This window comes from Triticum aestivum, chromosome 7A (assembly GCF_018294505.1).
Source record: "Triticum aestivum cultivar Chinese Spring chromosome 7A, IWGSC CS RefSeq v2.1, whole genome shotgun sequence".
NCBI lineage: Eukaryota > Viridiplantae > Streptophyta > Magnoliopsida > Poales > Poaceae > Triticum > Triticum aestivum.
Window position 1 is genome coordinate 19,002,177 of NC_057812.1, and position 25,580 is coordinate 19,027,756.

Genomic DNA, 25,580 nt, shown 5'->3' on the forward strand with positions numbered 1-25,580 from the left:
CTACACTCAACATTGAGTTGCCAAGCTTGTGGGAGACGAGAATACACTGAAAACCAACACAATGGTCAATGTTATAGCGTCATATACCATCTGAAATTGTTGGAAGGAGTGACATCCTCGAATCTACTTCAACGCTACCCACTGCCCTTAGTGAGCTGGCCTTCAAGATTCCAATTGACATGTCATCATTGATTACAGGAAAGAATGTGGCCTACAACCTTCCGATTGTTCGTCGCTTGTAGCCAATCATGTTTGCTTTGGCAGAGAGAGGAAGCCCCACAATGCGGTCCATGACACAGCAAGGTTGATGGAGATGGCTCTGGATGTGTTTTTTCCTACCGTAGAGTATCGAAAAAGGATTATAGATAGGATGGCCTCGTTCCAGTCGAGGTAAAGGCATAAAAATTATTCAACAATAGATTTGATGTTTTTGGGGGGGGGGGGGGGTATATAGACGGAGGGCCAAAGATGCGTTCAAAGGGTACCAGTAGGCCCCACACGCCCTAGTAGAATTCCCTAGAGCTGGCCGCGGGGCATTAGCGACTTGTTAGCCCTGACTGCCCGTATTTGCAGGTTCTTGGCTCTATAGTATTCTCATTATTATGAAAATCTCAGTGAGGATATTTTATGATTTTTATTGCTTTGTAAAATACCTTTTTTCTGTAAAGCAAGAAACAACATTTGACATTCTTTCAATAATAAGTTGCTCCGAAAAAGTGAAAAACGTTGTATAGAAGTGTGTATAAGTGAAGAAATATGGCATGAACTTGACAAAAAAATATAGTTACCTTTGAGACGTATCAATGAATTACAATTCAAAGTTTTTTTTATGAACATAACTTAAAATTTAGCCATCAACTATTATTGCATTTTGAATTGGAGAGGAAAATATCAAGCCATTTTTTATGAAGTGATATTTCTCTTCTTCCCTCTTCAATTTAGCCACCTTGTAGTAGTTTGTCCCTGATTTGTACCGGAAGATGGATGTCTTCTGCCATTACCATAGCGTTACCGCTACATGCCCTCCTCAGAAATACGTGACATAAACCTCTTTTTACATCTTACTTTCTCCATCTAGGAGTAAAGGGCCCATGAGCCACGGCAAACCGTTTGAATTTACATGACCACAACAATTACATTGAAAGTATTTTGCCTCCGTTTTACTCCAGTTTGCAGAGTTAATTACAACAAGGAGCATGCATCCAGGAAAATCGCTTGGGTCAATACGCCCGACCTGGCATGCAAGCTATCATAGCTAAGAGCGTGCATGCAGCCAATTAAATTGCTGCAATCGTTTGAGATGGATGGAGGGGGTATATGATTTTTGGAGAAGATGTGTTTCCATATGCCTCTCATCCATATTTCTCAACAAATTACATATCCAACCCATCACAATTCTCACTACTATGTCCCCTCTTTAGTGCTACGACTCTGTTCATGTTTGTTTGACTGCTAGTACAATCCTTATAACATAGGTAGAGGCTACAAGAAGTAGCGACTCCGCATTTTATAAGTGTAGCTCATGCTTTTAGAGAGAAATGTTGTTGAGCACATTAGCTATCCATCAATTAATTTTATGACCAAATCATGGATTCTATGTTGTGCCCGAACCTTTATTTCCCTTTCTCTAGATAGGTATCGCAACACGTGTGTGCTAATTGATGACCAAATCTTGGATTCTATGTTGTACTCGAACCTTTATTTCCCTTTCTCTAGACAGGTATCGCAACACATGTGTGCTCTGCTCCATTGTCTCCATCTAACCTTGGCATGTACACTCAATACTGAATATCAATTCTTGTGGGAGATGGTGTATTTGGATCCTTTGCAAAATACCAGAGCCATGCTCCCATTATAACCTCACACACCAGCTGCGTTTTGGGGAAGGAGTGAAATTCTAGGATATCTCCAAGATCCTGCCTCCAGCCCCATCGCATCGGCCTTCAAGATTGCAACTGAGGTGAATCCTCTTATTCTCGCAGGAGAGTAGCGTAGTGCTATCTGTCTTCTGGAAAGACTTTTCCACTTTTGATCCTTGTTAGGTTGTAAAACTTCTTCTTTTTACAATGAATGGCAGAGCTTCAGCTTGTTTGGCAAATTAACTCCAAAAAATAGCATGCCATGTCCTACGAAGAAACTCGAGTCTTGTTCCATCCTAGTCAGGGAACATTTGTAGTTTGCATTCGTGGTAAGATGGAGGGCGCGGGAAACAAGAATATCTATTTCTGCACTCCAACCCATCTAATTTTGGTGAACAGTAAAATTAAAAAGTACTAGAAAAATTAAAAAAACTCATAATTTCTTTTGCATGGAAGGTGTTCTAGTGTGTGATGTGGATGCTAATATTCTGCGCACATCTGACTAGCTCTCAAAAAAAGGTCTGAACAGTGCATGAACAGTAGTAAACTTTTTCACAGACCCCATTTCTTTTATCCTGAGAGCTACTCAGAGGTCCGAGTGTGCTGAAAATTGGCAGGGACATCATGCACTCAAAATTCTTCCATGCAAAAACAAAATTTAGATGTTTCTGAATTAATAGCAGTGAAAAAAATATATAGAACAAACATAATTTGTTTAAAAGGCACTGAATAAAATGAAAAAAAATATAGAACATAAAATGGCCCATGGAAGACCATCCATGGCGCGCGGTTGCTGCGTTTGGCGGAGCAGCATGCAACAGACCAAGTCAAGCGCGCACGCTTGGCATCCGGTGATTAGTTTGGTGAGGCGAGCGACGGTCAGTCTCCTGGTCTTTGTCATAGTCAGTCTGCTGATTGTTCAATTTAGCCTGCAGGTTCATGGAACTATCGACAGTTGAAATGGGGAAACATGGTCACAAATTACAGATGGAAAATACTGCTCCCAAAATAAACCTATGTGTTTCGTGTGCCATCGCGTGGCCTTTTGCTGACAAACTGTAATTGCCAAAGCGAAACTGATGAGGCGCATTGTTTCACCAACTCAAATTTTGCGGAAATGGGATGACAGCAGATGCAATCACCATACTTCGTTTACAAATTTGAGAGCAATTAATCATCTTCAAGAAAATTGAGTGCTAGAAACAGAGTAAGTCTGTATTCTCATCAGGCTGATTTTGTACTACGTAAGGGACTGGTCCGCTCCGCACTACTGACCACATGGAGTCAGAGCGTTCATTGCCGTTCTGCAGTGGAATGAATTTGAACAGATTCTTTAAATTTACGGAACTTGGATAACAACAAATTCAATCCTCATTCTTTGATTACAGACAATCAGAAGCATCGTGGCAGCAACAGACAGAGAGGAACTAAACATCTTTTGGAAACACAGAGTACTACTGGAAAACAGAGTAGGTCTGATTCAAAATTGCAGGCATTCTGACCAGGTTTATCAGCCATTCCATTCCAAGGTGTTCCTCAAGAATCGTTTTCTCATCTAGGCCAACAGTTGCAACTTGTAAACTCCTTCTGAGTAGCAGTGCAGCTTGCTACTCCCCCCATTACACCAAAGCCCCAAGATCAATGCATTCCTCTTCCATTCGCAGCGGAAAAATGTCGAGATTGCTCTCAGCTTCACCTTGCACCATATCATAGGCCACCAGCCAGCAGAGAACCTGGAGATCTGAACGCATTTTCCACGTCTTCTCCCCATCTGACATAAAAAAAACAGGGCATTACTTAGTACATTTCATCAGTCGATGCATGTTTGCAAGCTGAAAACGGTGCCAGGAATGGAAATTACTACATATTCATATGCAAAATCTAGGACGCTGATAACTGCCACACGTGTGGCATATACGACATGCACCCACACACCGAGTGTGGTGTGCGTAGGAGGCAGCCCACACGGGCTATGTGTGGGCGGACATTAGAATTGCTCATACGTGTGGGCGCGGCTACTTCGTGCCACACGTCCAACAAATACTACTCATCTCCACCCCGTGCGTGTGGCACGAAACAAAAATGCCCACACGTCCTGACACAGCTACGTTTGGTACCCCGCGGAATGACGATTTAGTTGCCATCCTGGTTGGCAGATGTAGTTATTTGGGATGGCAAGTATAGTTGTAATAGCATGACAACTCTATCTGTTTTGGTTAACTATAGTTGACATGTCTAATTTATGGTAGTTGTCGCGTGTAATCAAACCGTAGTTGCCGTGTGTGATTAACTACTTGCCACATATGGTCGAAACAGTAGTTACCATGTGTGTTTACCTAGTTGTCACGTGTGGTCCAACCATAGTTGCCATGTATTGTTAATCACAGTGTCCATGTATGTTTATCTGGTTACCACGTACGCGCAACTGCAGTTGCCGTGTAGCAAAGAATCACAGTTGTCATGTGTGTGTACCGAGTTGCCACGTTCACGTAACTGCAGTTGCCGTGTAGCAAAGAATCACAGTTGCTATGCGTGTGTACCGAGTTGCCACGTTCGCGTAACTGCAGTTGCCGTGTAGTAAAGAATCACAGTTGCCATGTGTGTACCGAGTTGCCACGTTCGCGTAAGTGCAGTTGCCATCCACAAGGTAGGAGTGTCGTGTGGACGAAAAGCAGTTCGCCTACACGCGCATGACCTAGGTGGTGGCTGTGTGGGCGAAAAGCAGTTCGCCCACACAACGCAGCTGGCAAACAGCGTGGTGTGGGCGTGTGGGCAAAATCTCCAACGCCCACACACCAGCCCCGTCCTACGTGACACACCAAATCCACCTTTTCGTGTCAAGATTCGTGCAAAAGACAGTGAACGGCGATCCGAACGTGTGGGCGAGTTGGGTAACGCCCACACGTGTGGGCGTTAGTGTTTTCGAAAATCTAACATAACAACAACAAAAAGGAGTTGTAGATGAACTGACCACTTATCGATGTGATTATAGTCCACACTTCAGAACATTCAGTGTCCTTTTCAAGCACTGGGTGTCTGGAATGTTTTGTTTACTTCAGCTGCAGAGGCAATTCTCATCTGGCAGAGTTGCTCCAGGTCCTCCTTAATATCAGGATTCCTGACATTTGGAAATGGTACCACATTGTAAGCACTAATTCCTCCCTAGCATATACGCTGAGATAGAGAAGGAATATGAGCTTAACCTTGGCCCACCTTAAATAAGTCGCATTAACTGCATCATGGATTTTGGCTTCCTCCAGTTGGCTCCTTGCTATTAACCTTCAGCAGAAAATCCCGGGTTTGTTACGGGTTTGTCAAATTCCAACTTCCTGTGAAGTGTGGAAATGAAGTGGTGCTTCATCAAATTATAAAAAAACTAAGAGATCAAACTGGTATGAAAAAGTACTACCTCCATGTGGACTGTGAAGAGGACAAGTAACAACTAAGGAATTCAGGTTTATGTTAAAGAATAGTGTTTTTTTTCTTCTGTACAATATCAGAGGAAATAAAAGCTGAGAGGACAATCTAAGCAGAAGAGCATGGATAAAAAGAGAAGTCACGTGCAGACTGCAGCCATGGAAATTTCATACTATAAGATAGTACTATTTTGATATCAAGCAGGTAATCAGGAATGTGACACAACATGGAACCAGTTAAAATCCAAAGGCAGTAGTGAGAAGCCACAAACATTACCTCTTAGAGACAAACATTGAATGGTTTCAGAAGGCAGTGGTAATTGCGTCGGATAAGCGAAGTAGGGGGCTCGACAGCAGGAGAAAAAAATGGAGGACATATATGCAGCCAATCTGGGCTTAGAAGTGAATGAAACGAAGACCAGATCATCTGTGCAGAGATCTTTGGTGTAAGACAAAAAAAAGATAAATCAAAACATGCGCATAATATAGCGTACATACATCTCAGCTGGTAGCTGCATACTGTCTGAACAACTGACCTATTGAACATTAGCCGGTGCCCAACTCTAGTAAGTACTTCCATGGGTATTGGCTTCCTCTAGTTGGCTCCTTGATATTATACAGCCTTCAGCAGAAAATCAGGTAATGCGCCACCATAAGTTGCATCCGTTGCATCATGTGTGTGATCGTGCCATGCTCCACCTTGTTCCAGGTTTGCCACATTTCAACTTCCTGTAAATTTTGGCAACAAGGGTGCTTCAAATTATTTAAAAGAAACTAGTGGAGCCCAACCGGTAATGGTGAGAGTCTAAGAGAACTACTTCTGTTTTTTTTTTTTGCGGGGAGAGAACTACTTCTGTTTGAAGACGACAAGTAACAAATTATAATGCATACCGAGTCTAAAGAAAAGAGTGGTTTCTTTTGTTTTGTACATTATCACAGCAAATAAAATCTGAAAGGAGAATCGAAGCAGAAGACCATGGACAAAAAAAATGCGTTAACTTGAAGATTTCAGCCTTGGAAACTTGATACTATCAGACACTTTGTACATGTCAAGCAGGTAAACAGGAATGTGACACAACATTGAACTGATATCTTCAAACAGCGGCAGGTAAGCAGGTCAAATTTATGGCACTAGCGCAAACATAACCCCTTGCAAATATTGAGACGAGCAGTTGGTGTGCACAAAAAGATCGATAAATCAGCAGGGCTTACATGAAAGGGAGAGATTCGATCTACAGGTACTTACATGAAGCCAAGGTGTTACAAGCGGCGACCTGAGCGAGAGACTCTATGCAGCCGATTTGAGCAGAGAAGGGAATGAAGCTGAGATTATCAGCGCAGGTCATCTTCGCTGTAAGAGACAAGAGAAGAAAAGGAGAGATGAATCAAAACATGTGTATAATGTACGTACGTCTCAGCTGCTAGTTTTTACCTACTACTATACTTAACAAAAGAGGAATTAGCAGCTGACCTGTCGCTCGTCGTCGGCATGGCCGCCCCTTGTTGTGAGCCCTCTACCTCAGGCACCGGAACGGTTGGCTCCCCCGTTGCTTCCACTTGTACACCTGATACTTGGGCGATCTGCTGATCCAGGTCATGTTTGGTTCGGTCCCACCAAAGTCGAAGCATTGGATGGTTGGGGTGTGCATTGACTTCACCTTCCAGCACACAAAGCTTGGCAACTCTAGTACCTGGCAGATAGATCTCCTTCAGTTTTGGAAGGTGTTTGATGCCACTAATCCCTGATTCCAACCTGCACCCCATGATGTCTATATTTTCCAACAGGGGCGACGCGTCCACCTCAAATATCAACTCTCTCAGTTGCTCCATTATGCAAATACGAAGTTCCCTGAGATTTATGAATGTTTTTGCTCTGAAAACCAGTTTCTCCCCAACATAAGAATCCCAAGAAAGATCAAGGAGCATGAGCTTGGGAAGTGTGCCTAGTGTTTTCATGCTTTCATCTCCTTCCATCAAATTGCTACACCGTAAGTCAATCTTCACCAAATGTACCAGTTCCCCAAACCACTCATGCATGTCCCCGAGATCTCCAACCAAAGTCAGATTCCTCAAGAGAGGGGGAGGGGAGGAAATAGAAGGCAACCACTTGAGTGATGCACCGCTTCTCCGAGAAGTAAAAAGACAAAGAGATGTGAGGGAAGTGAGCTTCTCAAGGGATGTACAGAGTATCTTTCTCTTTTGCTTGCTTGTCCCTAGTGTTACACCTAACTTTCTTAGCTTTATAAGCTCTCCAATCTCTTTAACCGCTTTCCTGCTAGTCCGCTCAATGTCCACGACCTCTAGTATCTGTAACTCTTTTAGGTTGCTGATCCCTTTGGGCACCCTCACACCGTCAGAGTTGGTCAAACGACCGGTCCAGGCCATGTGAATGTACATCATAGCGTCTGGACGCTCATCCGGACTAAATAAAGGCAGGCGGAATGTGTTCATGAACCAGGCTATAGGATCATCTAAGTATAAACTACGATATCTACTATGTTTGCTGCAACGGAGGCTATGAAGGCTGTGTAGTTTAGTGATCTCAGTTGGTAGTGATGGGACAAAGCTATCTCTTATGTCCAAAGTCTGCAAGCCTTGTAGTTTCCCTATGGTTCTTGGGAGCTTGTAAATGTAGTTTTTCCCTCCATTTGAAGACCCAACATGGACATATTTCAAATGACGTAATAACCCTATATTATTGATATCTTTCTGTGTGATATCAAACTGTGCATCACAAAGATCCAATACTCTAAGCATTCTAAAGTCGGACGAACAAAGTGAAGGTGCCGGCTTTATGGGTCTCTCACGAAACACAGTTAATGATCGGACATTTTTCCAATCCAAGCCTTTATTTGGGCACCAACTTCCCTGGTATGCGACATGGCGGAAGTTGTCTCCTATGCCAGTTACATTATCCCATGTTGAGCAGGAAAATTTTTCATCTATAGAAACTGAGATCATGACATCACGAACGATATCATGAACTCGACAACTCTTGACAGTTCCTTCTAGGTTCACTCTTGATACTTGAATCATGCTTCGGTTGATTAGTTCATGAAAATAACTATTTCCAACATCCTCAACACTCATTCCACTTCTGGCAATAACAACCCCCCCCCCCCCCCCCCCCCCCCCGCTATCCATCTTTCCACTAGACACCTCCTCTTGATTTCAAAATCCTCAGGAAATATGCTCAAATACATGAAACATGACTTAAGATGAGATGGCAAGTGGTTGTAACTTAGAGTAACAATCCTCCTCATTCCTACAAGGCTAGGGTTGCTCTCTATCTCTAAGGGGAGTTGGTCATAAATATTTTGCCACTCAGTTACCATTTTGGTGGCAAGCATGCCTCCTATCATGAGTATGGCCAGCGGTAACCGTCCAGACTTCTTTACTATTTTAGTAACTATTTTCCTCATGTTCTCTTCATTTTTCACGTCATCCTCACTTTTCCTAGCCTTCATTAGTAGCAATTTTATGGCATCTTCTCTTTGTAGGGGTTCATGGTGGTAGATAACAGATCTAGAAGATTCCAAATTGCACTCCTTAGCTAAGCCAACATCTCGTGTTGTTACAATTATCTGGCTACCTTTGCTATTACTACTAGGAAGAGCAATACTTTTGATCCACTTCCAATCATCTATGTTCCATGCATCATCAAGAACAATTAGGTACCCCTTCTCAAGTAGCCCTTCCATGAGATAGGAGGCGAGGTTCTCTTCTCGCACTTCATTCCCTTCAAGTTGCTTTTTCAAGGTCTCTCACCCAAAAGTTGTTTGATCATATCTTTGAGAAGCTCCATCCTGACAAATGACTGTGAGACAGTGATCCAAACAAGACATGAGAAGGTATCCATACTTTCATAAACCTTCTTTGTAAGATTAGTCTTACCCAAACCACCCATGCCGACCACACATACTACCTGAGCAAGAACATTTCTGGCATGGACACCTATAAGCTTTATTACCTCTTGTTTGGGCTTGGAAAATCCAACAAGTTCGGTTTCATCAATGTTGCTAGCTGAGTGGTTGCGGATATCTTCCATGTGATAATCCCTCTCATAAATGGTTCTAGTAATTTGGTTCTTCTCAATCAAATTGTAGCGTGTGTTCCTGCTGCTCACATCTTCTATTCTTGATTTGAGATCACGGATTTGTATGGCGATTCGATGGCGATCTTTGAGCTTCATCAGTTCTTGCGACAAGCTTTGACTGGCCACATGCACCATGAATTCACTAAGACAATCTTCAATATTGTAGGATGTATCCCTTACTTGCTTTGCCCACACCTTCAGTAGCATGTCTTTCTCCTTAATTCCTTCAGCGACCAGTAGGAATGTTTGCATTGTCTCTAGCTCGTCTTTGATAAACCTGCCAAACCAGACAAAGGCTCAGAAGGAATTTAGAACATTGCCCAAAGGAATCCTACATCTCTTAACACGTACACCAATTTTTGGCGAAATCTGCACTGGGTAAAACAAATTTTAGACCAGCCATGTATGCACTTTATATTGTAATGGTAATAGTAAAGTTAAGGTGTTGTTTATTTGAATGCATTTGTACAGTGAACCAATGGTTCCCCTAATAATGAGACTAGTTCTTTTACAGAGTTAGTCCAGTCTCCAAACTTTAAGGTCCTAGCTGGTTTTGCCAACTAAGAGCAACTCTAGCCGATCCCCTAAAAAAATAGAGTAAGGGCAACTCTAACCGATCCCCTATTTATAGTAGAGGATCCGGTGGAGCAAAACCTTAGTGGAGCATTTTTACTCCACAAAGATTTGGTCAGACCTAACCGATCCCCTATATATAAAGGGTAAATTTTCTTCATTTGCATGTCATTTTCGGCCACTGAAACACATTTTGTTGCTTCTTTTTTCATTCAACGACATTTTGATACATTGGAGTACATAATTCACCAATTCTTTGTTACGAGAACAATGCCAAAGAAAACAAGAACCACAATTAGACACTTTAAAAGATATACAACTTCTATAACTTCTTTCACTAGTCGGATTAATATTTTTCTATGTCTTTATTGGTGATTCTCTCCATCTGCTTATCGAGCATGCACACTTCCTTGTTCCTCAATTCAGACAAATTCGACGTTGCTTCGCATCTAGTCTCATCTCTAGACTCTACTGTAGCAACGAGTGCATGAATATCTATCAAATTTTGTGCTATCAATAGATTGATGCAATATTCTTCCCAATACTAAAACTTTCATCCATTCTACACAGAAATTTGAGCAAATAATGAGCTACCGAAATTGCCCAGAATCTAGTGAACTACCAAAAAAACACACGTCCCATCTTTTTTGCACCTGAAGAACACCCATCCGGGATGTCCCGGCGTGGTGGAAGCTTGACGCACCACCTGCCGCGGGCATTCGGCGCACTTTATGACCGATAACGGGGAGCTAACGAGCCGATGGGCCAGCATCGAGCTCGGCCGATGATCGGTGTGTCTTTGCCGGCGAACTACAGATGGGAAAGATTCTAGCGGCTAGAGGAGGAGTCAATACCATCATGCAGCAATGAGGCGTTGTCGGGGCTTTGCTGTCCGGTTCCTGGCCAAGCCATGGCAAAGGCATAATTGAGAGTAGTCAGATGAGTCAAATCTGGCGGCGGCAGCTGCAGATCTACCGGTTGTGCGCCAGCGATGGGGCGAGAAAGGCACAAATATGGGTGGCCAAGGACTGCGGCAAAACCTACGGAGCGTCTGAGGTGGCTAGCGGTGGCCGGCGGGGGTGGGAAGGACGGCGCCGGTGTGGATCCGGCGTGGGAGTGGGGCGGTGAGGCAGCGGAAGGGAGGAGATTTTTTTTCCTCCAAGCCCGAATAGGGGCGGCGGAGGCGGCTGAAAATAATTTATCACTAGTGCAGAACCAGGTTTTAGGGCCGGTTCGTAAGGGCCCTTAGTGCCGGTTCTGCAACCGGCACTAAAGAGTGGAGACTAAAGCCCCCCCCCCCTTACTACCGGTTCAGCACGAACCGGCGCTAAAGTGCCACCACGTGGCACGAGCCAGGCCCGGGTGCTGGTAGACCATTAGTACCGGTTGGTAGCACCAACCGGTACTAAATGTTTGGGGGGGTTGGTTTTAATTTTTTTCCATTAATTTTGTGTTTTCCATTTAATTATTTTTTGTTTGCTGGTATTTTACGATACTACATATTGTACACGTTATGCATATATATAAATAGATTTTCTCGTAGAACCGATCATATATATATATATATATATATATATATATATATATATATATATATATATATATATATATATATATAATCGAATATCTCACAACCACCATTAATTATTCACACATACACATGTATATATATACAATTTCTCCTACATGTTGCCTTGGTGCCTTCGGAGCACGATGACAAGTGGTTCATGGGGGCGGTAGCGGGTAATAGTATTCTCCTTTGGGATCTATGACATGGTCGAGCAAAAATCCCGCTTTTTTCTCTTGAAGTGCTCGTATGCGCTCTGTTGATAGGAGCTTCTCCCGCACGTCATGGAACTGTTAAGAAGGAGATCAATATGCATGTGTATTAGTTGTGTGACTAGATATCGACAATCATGTAAGATTTGTGAATAGTGTTCTGGCAAACGTACCCATTGCTGTCTATTAGATCTGCTCCTTTCAGACGCCATCATGCGAATGTTCTCGCAAACGTAGTATGCACACACTTCAGTCCCCGGCGCCTGCTTCAGGGCCTTTACGAGAATAGAATTTAATCAGATAATAATTAATCAAGCATGTTAATTAATTAATGGTATTGAAACAAGAATTAAAGAGATGGTAGCTAGCTAGCTAGTACTACTTAATTACTTACCTTGGGTCGATACCAAAATAGTTTTTGTCGCCATTTTCTTGGAGTCATCTTGATGTACTTTGCCCAAGCCCTGCCCGCCGGCAAAGAAAATTAATAAAGACGTTATTAAAAATAGTTCATATCAGGAAATGACGAACTAAATAGGCCGAGATATAGTTAATAACGATTGAAATTACCTGTTGACTATCCCCTTCATGATGCTATAGTCACTTTCTTTTTTAAGTAGCGAGTCCAGTAGTTCAACTTTTCCTTTGTCAACTTTAATGTCTAACAAGATCCAGTGGTACCTGCATGCACATACGTTTGCATGTATAAATTAAGCGGGCATGTGCATAACACTAATCAACTATAACCCTAAACCCTATACACTTATTAACATCGATCTAACTAGTAAGCAAAAACAGAATTTGTAGTACAAGACAGTGTGACTCACTCGAAGTTGTAAGGAAGTAGTATATCTTCATTGCTATTGAGGCGCTTCAAGAACTCTACCATGTTTTTCTCTACATCTTGTCTATACCATTCCAATTTCCATGTGTATTCATTAACGGTATTTGGGTCAATGAACTCAATGCCATAGCGTCCAGTTTTTTCATGACATACATCTGTCGGAAATATGTTCTAGGGGCAATAACAAATTAGTTATTATTATATTCCCTTGTTCATGATAATCGTTTATTATCCATGCTATAATTGTATTGATAGGAAACTCAGATACATGTGTGGATACATAGACAACACCATGTCCCTAGTAAGCCTCTAGTTCACTAGCTCGTTGATCAATAGATGGTTACGGTTTCCTGACCATGGACATTGGATGTCGTTGATAACGGGATCACATCATTAGGAGAATCATGTGATGGACAACACCCAATCCTAATCCTAGCACAAAGATCGTGTAGTTCGTATGCTAAAGCTTTTCTAATGTCAAGTATCATTTCCTTAGACCATGAGATTGTGCAACTCCCGGATACCGTAGGAATGCTTTAGGTGTGCCAAACGTCACAATGTAACTGGGTGGCTATAAAGGTACACTACGGGTATCTCCGAAAGTGTCTGTTGGGTTGGCACGAATCGAGACTGGGATTTGTCACTCCGTGTGACGGAGAGGTATCTCTGGGCCCACTCGGTAGGACATCATCATATGCGCAATGTGACCAAGGAGTTGATCACGGGATGATGTGTTACGGAACGAGTAAAGAGACTTGCCGGTAACGAGATTGAACAAGGTATCGGATACCGACGATCGAATCTCGGGAAAGTACAATACCGCTAGACAAAGGGAATTGTATATGGGATTGACTGAATCCTTGACATCGTGGTTCATCCGATGAGATCATCGTGGAACATGTGGGAGCCAACATGGGTATCCAGATCCCGCTGTTGGTTATTGGCCGGAGAGGTGTCTCGGTCATGTCTGCATGATTCCCGAACCCGTAGGGTCTACACACTTAAGGTTCGATGATGCTAGGGTTATAGGGAAAGTATGTACGCAGTTACCGAATGTTGTTCGGAGTCCCGGATGAGATCCCGGATGTTACGAGGAGTTCCGAAATGGTACACAGGTAAAGATTGATATACTGGACGAAGGGTTTTGGAGTCCGGGAGTGTTCCGGAGGTACCGGGTGATGACCAGCATGACCGAAAGGTGTTTCGGGAGCCCCGACAAGTGTTGGGGGGCTTCACGGGCCAAGGGAAGGGGGCAAACCAGCCCACTATGGGGATGTGCGCCCCCCTCACCTATTCCCACGTGACCAGGGGGTTTGGGGCGCCCCATATAGGGTTCCCACCTCCTGGCTTGGGGGCCAAGTCACCCAAGGGGGAGATCCCATCTCACTACAAGAAATATGTCAACTAGTGACCTTCTGTCAGTGACCCTGGACGAATTAGTCATAGATATATGACCTTTTGAGACCAATTGGTCAAAAGCTGTTCGAGGGGCTCCAAACCCTAAACTATAACGACAATTTTGGTCAGAAAGGTCGTAATTTCCTTACACGAAATGGTCATAAAGCATATAGCACTGGTCCGCTGCCTTATTTCTAGCTGATCATGACCAATATAGATGGTCATAACCTTGTAAATTGTGGTGGGTTGCTATGACTAGGCGCCACCTCATCAGTTTTGCCTATGTGTCATGTCCATGTGTCAGTTTTTGCCCTAGGTTGTGAAGCAACCTATATTTCTGTCATTCCCAAAATTCCCCAAAAAATCTCATAAATTCTTTGGGTCATATCTTCGTCAAATATGTAAAAATCCTTCCTTGCCTAGTTCAAAAATAATTCAACAATATTCATTTTCCTATTCTGTTCACAACAATACTTTGTGAGGAAAGTGCTATTTATATATTCTTGATTGCCCTCAAAATTTTTGGGCACTATTTCCTATCCAAATCATTGCCTCATGACAAAATTCAGCTCCATTTGCCCAGTAAATCTTCCTCGGCAAATTTCCAAAGTTTTTTTCACCTAGAAGCATTGTGAAGGAAGTACCATTTTTATATATCCAAATGACATGAAATTTATACAGTTCCTTCATGTGCCCAAATTATCACCCTCCTCCAAATTGCAGCTCAGTCAAATCATCTATGTGAGCCCAGGTTCAATTTATATTTTATGGCCAGATTGGCACATTGCAAAGCAAGTGTTATCCAGATCCCTCCTATTACCCTCAAACTTTTTGGGCACTCTTCCATACCCAAATCATTGCCACATGATAATATTCAGCTCCATTTTCTTGGTAAATCTTTCTCAGGAAATTTCCAAAGTTTCTATCTCGAGAGAAGCTTTGTGAAGTAAGTACTAGCTAGGCTTACCCAAATGATCTGAAAATTTACCATGGCACGACCATACCTATGTAACTTACCTACACCAAATTTGAGCTCATTTCATTTATCTAATTTCTCTCGCTAATTTTCCCAAGTTTCTGTCCAGGGAATAGCATTGTGAAGGAAGTACCACTTTGGCATGTCCAAATGGTATCAATTTTCTACAATGATTTCCTATGCCCAAATAACCAGCCCCCACCAAATTTCATCTCAATCCATTCATTATTTTGAGCGCAGCTTCAACATCCATATTTCTGCACGATGTGGTACTTTGCAAAGCAAGTGCCATCCAAACTCCTCCATTTGAGCTGAAAATTTGCCAAGAGAGTCTCCCTAGTAGATGATCATACTCAGACAAAACTCAGGCCCATTGGCCTTGTGAATTTCCCATACCGCTAATCAAACACTTGGCTGCTAATTCATGTTTAAGCTCAGTTCAGTCTCTCCGTGAGATTCTTCTGTTATTATTTTCTTCCTGGCATCTACCTGGGGAGTGCCCAACCTACTAGACATGCCTAGGCTTCCCAGAACGCATGGCAACGCCACCGTCACATGGTGACCATGCGGTGGGCATGCGAGTCTACGCGCTTTGGAGTTGGGGCCCTCGGCCACCGTCCAAACCTCGATGTATCGCCACCAAACCATGTATTTCTGATTAAATAGATACTTATTTACCTAGAAATAATTTTTGGAAAAAATAAAGAGCAAACTATGAGGCAACTGCAGTTCAAATTTGACACGCTTCCAGCTGAATCGGCGAGAATTTATCTTTTTCACCGGAGGTGGATCAAATTTTTTGACACCCAACCATTTTGTCAATTGTGCATTAAATATGGCCTATTATTTTCTAAAGTTGATTTGATCCAATTTTGCAACAAATATATGGTAGGTCCTTCACAAAAAAACTCATTGCGGGCACTCGGAAAATGAAAAATCGATTTTCCGTGCAAAGAAAATGAAGACTCCCTTAGGCAACATTGTTTGGAATTCCAAGATGCACCCTTGTGCACAATATGAGATCATTTGAACAAACTATGCCATGAATGTGGCCATAAGATTTATCATCTGGCTTGAAAGCCATGAATCTTCACACATGATAGCTCATTTCTAAGAGCACTTTTTTAAAATAATTGCCGTATTACAAGTTTATTATTTTTCCTGAAAACTTGGTCACATATAATGACACAATGCGAAGGTTTTCCAATTTTTTGATTTTTTTGAATTTTTTATGCCCGTTTGAAAATACGGTCAAAACGGCAGGCATGACCGCTCCTAGCTAGTGGTTGAATCTTGGAAAACTTTTGAAGTTTCTCTGATTAAATAGATAGTTATGTACCTAGAAATGATTTTTGGAAAAAATAAAAAGCAAACTATGAGGCAGCTGCAGTTCAAATTTGACTCGCTTCCACCTGAATCAGCGGGAATTTTTCTTTTTCACCAGAGGTGGATCAAAACTTTTGACACCTAACCTTTTAGTCAATTGTGAATTAAATATGTCCTAGTATTTTATAAAATTGATTTCGTACAATTTTGCAACAAATATATGGTAGGCCGTTCACAAAAAAAACCATTTCGGGCACTCGAAAAATAGAAAATGTCTCTTTTGTGCAATGAAAATGTAAACTCCCCATATCAACATTGTTTGTCATCACAAGATACACACATGTGCACAATATTCATTCATTTTAACAAACTATACGTGGTTAATATGTTGAAAGTTTGCCCTAAATAAGAGGATAAAAACTATAAAAACTATAAGAGATACATGTGCACAATTCTGATTAGTGGAATTCGTTGTGGCATGGATCGATGATGTGGCAAACATCCGTCCATCCATACATCCATCCATCCGTCCATCCAACCCACTACAGCCTATCTCTCTCTCACACGTGCGTGAACCCTAGCCGATCCAAACATCTCCTCGCCCCCACTCCTTTCCCCCGATCCAGCTCCCTCCGCCGCCGCCCCGTCCTCCCCTTCCGTCCGCCGCCCCGTCCTACCCTTCCCTCCGCCGCCCACATCTCCCCTCGCCTCCGCCACCCACCTCTCCCCTCGCCGCCGGTTTGCAGCCGTCTGCACCCTCCCCTCACCTACACTCATCACAAGACAAGAGAAGAAGAAAGGGAGGGAGCTCTGCTGCCGGCGGCCATGGCGCGCCTCTTCCGCGTGGCGCCCGTCGACCGCGTGGCTGCGGCCCTGGCGACGCGATGGTAGCCCCTGTCTCCAACTTCGGCACCGCCAAGGTCGACCACCACTTCAGCAACGTCCTCCTCGACCGCTTGGATGGATGGAAGGGGAACCGGAACCGGCACGCCGTCGTCCACCTGTTCCTCAAGGGAGGCCGGACGGCCATGGAGGTCCGACCCCAACCGACGCATGGACGGGCGGATGGATGGATGGCCGGGGTGAAACCCAAGCCCCACATCCACCCATCCCCATCCCCATCCCCATTGAGCTCTTCTCTGTTCCTCGGCGGGGACCCGAGCTTGCTGATGTGGTGGGCTGGTGGCCCTCGACTCCGGTGAAGCCAAAGGTACGTACGCCCCTCCTTCCCCTCGTCTTCTTCTTCTGGATTTTCCCATCTGATTTGCGTAGTTTGTTTGTGCAGGCCATCGCCATCACCATGGAACAAGTCCAGGAGGAGGCCATCGCCATGGAAGGAAGGTCATGGTCAGAGGTGTGTGTGTGTGTGTTCCGACCATGGTCAGGTCCAGATTTCGTGCTACTGTATTTACCGAGTAGTTAAGGATGTTTAGGTTGATGGTCAGATTAGCCCCTTTCAAATTTCATATATTAATCAATGAATTATTTGCAGAAATCCATAGAAGTAATGTACTCCAGTGTGCATTACTTACATAAACTTTCTTGCAAGCTTATTTTCTGACTTGTATATTCTGAAATTGAAAAAGCCTAGTTAACTTCTGTTAAGTTTCAGTAATATTCAGTGGAGTATTTTCACTTGCTGTTAACTGCTGTAGCATTAGGAGTGGTTTTACTATGGTACTGCTTGAACAGGGTGAATGGAGGGTGAGGAAGTTTTACTGCTGAGTAGGATTGCACAGGGAGTAGTTAGGAGTAGTAGATGCTGATGATCATAGTCAGGAGTAGTTTTCCGTTTGGTGATCATCCAAAAATATGAGGATCCAAGTGCACATTATGGACCTTTTCACTACACTCAATTCAGTTTCTACAACACTACAATTTAAAAAATGCTAGTCGAGCAATCTTTTAGAAAGCATAATGCTAGTGGGATCTACTCGGTTCATGCTTACTTTGGTCTGCATGACAGTCCTATACGAAGTGCAATTTTGTACTGCTTTCTTCAAGGTTCAGGGGTCCAGGCATATAGCTCACTGTTCGTACTGTCCCAATGCAGCAGCTTCAGCTTTAGCTCATGTCGGTGCTGTTTATTTTACTATGTTAAATATATATGATTGACATCTCTTCATGTTGGAAGTTATTAATGTGAGTTTTTTTGCACAAAGTGTTGAGCTAACACAAGAATAATCCTGCAATTCCTGAAATTTCTATGGGAGCATGTCTTAGTCTTGTGTTAATTGCTGAATGTAAAACCTCCATTTATCTTTTGTTTGCTCATATTTTGTGTGCTTTCTTATGTTTGATTGTTCCAATTACCAGGATGATCTGAAGCACTCGAAAGAAGCGAAGGGCAGAAGAAGCTTCTTTTCTCATTGATGTTATGTGTGATCAACTAAAATTTGCCCATCTCGTCCAACCTTTATAGAAATATATTGTTGTGTGCCTGTGCACTTGTTGGGTCTTTTTCCTATGCACTTGCACTTGAAGCATTATTTTGATGTGCACTTGTTGGACCTTGGACCTTTCTGTGTAGAGGAGTTAATGGATGACGTATTGTACTTCATGTGATGTGTTACTGAAATGAAATATACAATTTATCTGCAATATTGTATTCTGTTGTACTTGTTTTCATACATGAGATATGCATGCTTCTAAAAATAATGCATCAGCCCAAATAAATCAGACCATTTCAATAAAAAAGATAGGTATTGGGCCAGGCCCATGTAGGCTAGATTGGTGGACTGGGCTATGAAATTTATCATGATTCCATTTGGTCACTAACAATGCCACGCCAGCTCAGCCATGTCAGATCCTACGTGGCCCAGGCAAGTGGGTAGTGACCTTTCTGAAATTTTGGTCATCAGTCTAGCTATGACCAAAATTCCAAAAAGGTCAAGTTTGTTCGTTCTTGACGGCCAACTGTTGACCTTCTGAATTTGGTCAAAAAAGGTCAATAAACGATAAATATGACGAATCAACGACCAAAATGGGGAGTCATAATTGAGTGTATTTCTTGTAGTGTCTGCCCTGGCCGCCGCCCCCCCTAGGGGAAACCCTAGGGCACCTCCCCTCCCCCTTGCCCCTATATATAGTGGAGGTTTTGGGGCTGCCCAAGACACGAGATGAACTCTCCCAAGGCGCAGCCCTACCTCTCTCCCTCCTCGTTTCTCGCAGTGCTTGGCGAAGCCCTGCTAGAGTTCCGCACTCCTCCACCACCACCACGCCGTCGTGCTGCTGCAGGATGGAGTCTTCCCCAACCTCTCCTTCTCCCCTTGCTGGATCAAGGCGTGGGAGACGTCACCGGGCTGCATGTGTGTTGAACGCGGAGGTGCCGTCCGTTCGGCACTAGGATCATCGGTGATTTGGACCACGGCGAGTACGACTCCATCAACCCCGTTCACTTGAACGCTTCTGCTTAGCGATCTACAAGAGTATGTAGATGCACTCTCCTTCCCTCGTTGCTAGATTACTCCATAGATTGATCTTGGTGTTGCGTAGAAAATTTTGAATTTCTGCTACGTTCCCCAACAGTGGCATCATGAGCTAGGTCTATGCGTAGTTTCTATGCACGAGTAGAACACAAAGTAGTTGTGGGCGTCGATTTTGTCAATTTACTTGCCGTTACTAGTGTTATCTTGATTCGGCGGCATTGTGGGATGAAGCGGCCCGGACCAACCTTACACGTACGCTTACGTGAGACCGGTTCCACCGACTGACACGCACTAGTTGCATAAGGTGGCTGGCGGGTGTCTGTCTCTCCCACTTTAGTCGGATCGGATTTGATGAACAGGGTCCTTATGAAGGGTAAATAGAAGTTGACAATTCACGTTGTGGTTTTGGCATAGGTAAGAAACGTTCTTGCTAGAAACCTAGAGCAGCCACGTAAAAACTTGCAACAACAATTAGAGGACGTCTAACTTGTTTTTGCAGCAAGTGTTGTGTGATGTGATATGGCCAAAAAGGATGTGATGAATGATATATGTGATGTATGAGATTGATCATGTTCTTGTAATAGGAATCACGACTTGCATGTTGATGAGTATGACAACCGGCAGGAGCCATAGGAGTTGTCTTAATTTATTTATGACCTGCGTGTCAACATGAACGTCATGTAATTACTTTACTTTATTGCTAACCGTTAGCCATAGTAGTAGAAGTAATAGTTGGCGAGACAACTTCACGAAGACACGATGATGGAGATCATGATGATGGAGATCATGGTGTCATGCCGGTGATGATGATGATCATGGAGCCCCGAAGATGGAGATCAAAAGGAGCAAAGTGATGATGGCCATATCATGTCACTATTTGATTGCATGTGATGTTTATCATGTTTTACATCTTATTTGCTTAGAACGACGGTAGCTTAAATAAGATGATCCCTCCCTAAAATTTCAAGAAAAGTGTTCTCCCTAACTGTGCACCATTGCGAAGGTTCGTCGTTTCGAAGCACCACGTGATGATCGGGTGTGATAGATTCTTACGTTCGAATACAACGGGTGTTGACGAGCCTAGCATGTACAGACATGGCCTCGGAACACATGCGAAACACTTAGGTTGACTTGATGAGCCTAGCATGTACAGACATGGCCTCGGAACACGGAGGACCGAAAGGTCGAACATGAGTCGTATAGAAGATGCGATCAACATGAGATGTTCACCGATGATGACTAGTCCGTCTCACGTGATGATCGGACACGGCCTAGTTGATTCGGATCATGTATCACTTAGATGACTAGAGGGATGTCTATCTGAGTGGGAGTTCATGAAATAATAAGATGAACATAGTCAAAAGGACTTTGCAAATTATGTCGTAGCTTACGCTTTAGTTCTATTGTTTTAGATACGTTCCTAGAGAAAATTTAGTCGAAAGTTGATAGTAGCAATTATGCGGACTGGATCCGTAAACTGAGGATTGTCCTCATTGCTGCGCAGAAGGATTACGTCCTTAATGCACCGCTGAGTGAGCTGAACCTCAAGCGTCGGTTGTGGATGTTGCGAACATCTAACATACACGTTTTGATGACTACATGATAGTTCAGTGCGTAATGCTAAATAGGTTTAGAATTGAGGCACCAAAGATGTTTTTGAAACATCGCAGAACATATGAGATGTTCCAAGGACTAAAATTGGGATTTCAGGCTAGTGCCCACGTCAAGAGGTATGAGACCTCGGACAAGTTTCCTAAGCCTGCAAACTAAGGAGAAAAGCTCAATCGTTGAGCATGTGCTCAGATTGTATGAGTACTACAATCGCTTGAATCGAGTGGGAGTTAATCTTCCAGATGAGATAGTGATGGTTCTCCAAAGTCACTGTCACCAAGCTACTAGAGCTTCGTGATGAACTATAACATATCAGGGATAGATATGATCCTTGAGCTATTCGCGACACCGCGAAAGTAGAAATCAAAAGGGAGCATCAATTGTTGATGGTTAGTAAAGCCACTAGTTTCAAGAAGGGCAAGGGCATGTTGAACCCAAGCCCGAGACTAAGTGCTTCTGTAATAAGGGGAACAGTCACTGAAGCAGAACCACCCTAGATACTTGGTGATGAGAAGGCTGGCAAGGTTGACAGAAGTATGTATTGGACATACATTATATTAAATGTGTACTTTACTAGTACTCCTAGTAGCAGCAGGCAAGGTTATCAGAATCGCGATTCTGTTATACGATTCTACGACTTTACGATCCAAGATTAGCCCTTTGATTCTACGATTTTAGTTCTTAGAATCTACGTTTCTACGATCCTGATAGTGAAGATTCTACGGTTTGCGATCCTACCATCGAAGCTTCGATCCGATTCAAAATCGTGATTCTGACAACCTTGGCAGCAGGGTATTAGATACCGGTTCGGTTGCTAAGTGTTAGTAACTCGAAATAAAAGGCTACAGAATAAACGGAGACTAGCCAAAGGTGAGACGACGATATGTGTTGGAAGAGTTTCCAAGGTTGATGTGATCAAACATCGCACGCCCCGTCTGCCATCGGGATTGGTGTTTGCGTTGAGCATAGACATGATTGGATTATGTTTATCGCAATACGATTATTCATTTAAGGAGAATAATGGTTACTCTGTTTATTTGAATAATACCTTCAATGGTCTTGCACCTGAAATAAATGGTTTATTGAATCCCGATCATAGTGATACACATGTTCATGCCAAAAGATATAAGATAGTAATGATATTACCACATACTTGTGGCACTGCAATTTTAGTCACAATGGTATAAAACGCATGAAAAAGCTCCATGTTGATGGATCTTTGGACTCACTTGATTTCGAATCACTTGAGACATGCAAATCATACCACATGGGCAAGATGACTGAAAGGCCTCGTTTTCAGTAAGATGGAACAAGAAAGCAACTTGTTGGAAGTAATACATCTTCATGTGTACAGTCCAATGAGTGCTGAGGCATGTAGTGGATGTCATTATGTTCTTACTTCACAGATGATTTGAGTAGATGCTGAGTATATTTACTTGATGAATCACGAGTCTGAAATATTGAAAGGGTCAAGTAATTTCAGGGGTGAAGTTGAAAGATCGTCGTGATAAGAGGATGGAATATCTATGATATGATCATAGAGATGAATATCTGAATTACGAGTTTGGCACAGAATTAAGACATTGTGGAAATAGTTTCACAATTGATACAGCCTGGAACACCATAGTGTGATGGTGTGTCCGAACATCATAACTACACCCTATTGGATATGACGCATACCATGATGTCTCTTATCGAATTACCACTATAGTTTATGGGTTAGGCATTAGAGACAACCACATTCACTTTAAATAGGGCACCACGCAATTCCGTTTGAGTCGACACCGTATGAACTATGGTTCAGAGAAACCTAAGCTGTCGTTTCTTAAAAGTTTGGGGCTGCGACGCTTATGTGAAAAAGTTTCAGGCTGATAAGCTCGAACCCAAAGAGAATAAATGCATCTTCATAGGACACCCAAAACAGTTGGGTATACCTCCTGTCTCAGATCCGAAAGAAATAGGGATTGTTTCTAGAATCAGGTCCTTTCTCGAGAAAGAGTTTCTCTCGAAAGAATTGAGTGGGAGGAAGATAGAACTTGATAAGTTGTTGAACCTTTACTTCAACCAGAGAGTAGCGCAGCACAAGAAAAATGTTTCTGTGGCACCTGCCTCAGTTGAAGAGAAAGCTAATGATGATGATCGTGGAACTTCAGATCGAGTTACTATCGAACCTCATAGGTTGACAAGGGTGTGTACAACTTCTAAGTGGTAACCCTGTCTTAAAGGTCACGTTGTTGGACAACGATGAACCTATGAGCTATGGAGAAGCGATGGTGGGCCCGGATTCCGAAAATTGGCTCGAGGCCATTAAATCCGAGAGAGGATCCATGTATGAAAACAAAGTGTAGAATTTGGCAGAACTACTTGATGGTCCTAAGGCTGTTAGGTACATGTGGATTTTAAGAAGAAGACGGACGTGGACGGTAATGTCACTGTCTATGAAGCTCGACTTGTGGCGAAGAGTTTATTCACAAGTTCAAGTAGTTAACTACGATGAGATTTTCTCACCCGTAGCGATGCTTCAAGTCCGTCGGAATCATGTTAGCATAAGCTGCATTTATGAAATCTGGCAGATGGATGTCAAAACAAGTTTCCTTACCAGTTTTCGTAAGGAAAGGTTGTATGTGATACAATCAAAAAGGTTTTGTCTATCCTAAGGATGCTAAAAGGTATGCTAGCTCCAGCGATCCTTCCATGGACTGGAGCAAGCATCTCGGAGTCGGAATATACACTTTGCTGGAGTAATCAAAGTTTATGGGTTTATACAAAGTTTGTTAGAAACTTGTATTTACAATAAAGTGAGTGGGAGCACTACGACATTTCTGATAAGTATATGTGAATGACATATTGTTGATCCGAAATGATGTAGAATTTCTGGAAAGCATATAGAGTTATTTGAAAGGTGTTTTTCAATGGAAATCCTGGATTAAGCTACTTGAACATTGAGCATCAAGATCTGTAAGGATAGATCAAAAACGCTTAATGGTACTTTCAAATTAGCACATACCTTGACATGATCTTGAAGGCGTTCAAGATGGATCAGTCAAAGAAGGAGTTCTTGCCTGAGTTGTAAGGTATGAAGTTAAGACTTAAAGCTTGACCACGGCAGAAGAAAGAGGAAGGAGGAAGGTCGTCCCCTTTGCTTTTGTCATAGGCTCTATACGGTATGCCATGCTGAGTACCGCACCTGATGTGTGCCTTGCCACATGTCTGGCAAGAGGGTACAAAGGTGATCTAGGAGTAGATCACCAGATAGCGGTCAAAATTATCCTTAGAGGAATAAGGATATGTTTCTCGGTTATGGAGGTGATAAAGAGTTCGACATAAAGAATTACGTCGATGCAAGCTTAACACCTATCCGGATAGCTCTGAGTAGAGATACCGGATACGTATAATGGAGCAACAATTTAAAATAGCTCCAAGTAGAACAGTTATTTGAAATGGCTCCAAATATAGCGTAGAGATTTGCGAAGTACATACCGATCTGAATGTTGCAGACCCGTTGACTAAAACCTCTCTCACAAGCAACATGATCAAACCCAGAACTCATTGAGTATTAATCACATAGTGATGTGAACTAGAATATTGACTCTAGTAAACTCTTTGGATGTTGGTCACATGGCGATGTGACCTATGAGTGTTAATCACATGGCGATGTGAACTAGATTATTAACTCTAGTGCAAGTGGGAGACTGTTGGAAATATGCTCTAGAGGCAATAACAAATTAGTTATTATTATATTTCCTTGTTCATGATAATCGTTTATTATCCATGCTATAATTGTATTGATAGGAAACTCAGATACATGTGTGGATACATAGACAACACCATGTCCCTAGTAAGCCTCTAGTTGACTAGCTCGTTGATCAATAGATGGTTACGGTTTCCTAACCATGGACATTGGATGTCGCTGATAACGGGATCACATCATTAGGAGAATCATGTGATGGATAAGACCCAATCCTAAGCCTAGCACAAAGATCGTGTAGTTCGTATGCTAAAGCTTTTCTAATGTCAAGTATCATTTCCTTAGACCATGAGATTGTGCAACTCCCGGATACCGTAGGAATGCTTTGGGTGTGCTAAACGTCACAACGTAACTGGGTGGCTATAAAGGTACACTACGGGTATCCCCGAAAGTGTCTGTTGGGTTGGCACGAATCGAGACTGGGATTTGTCACTCCGTGTGACGGAGCGGTATCTCTGGGCCCACTCGGTAGGACATCATCATATGCGCAATGTGACCAAGGAGTTGATCACGGGATGATGTGATA

At 42.8% G+C, this 25,580-nt stretch overlaps 1 pseudogene; it reads right to left on the reverse strand.

Annotated features, from left to right (window-relative positions):
• The window catches only part of LOC123152835 (disease resistance protein RPM1-like), a 71,091-nt pseudogene extending 60,428 nt beyond the window's left edge, over nt 1-10,663 (reverse strand).
• Between the last annotated feature and the right edge of the window lie 14,917 nt (nt 10,664-25,580).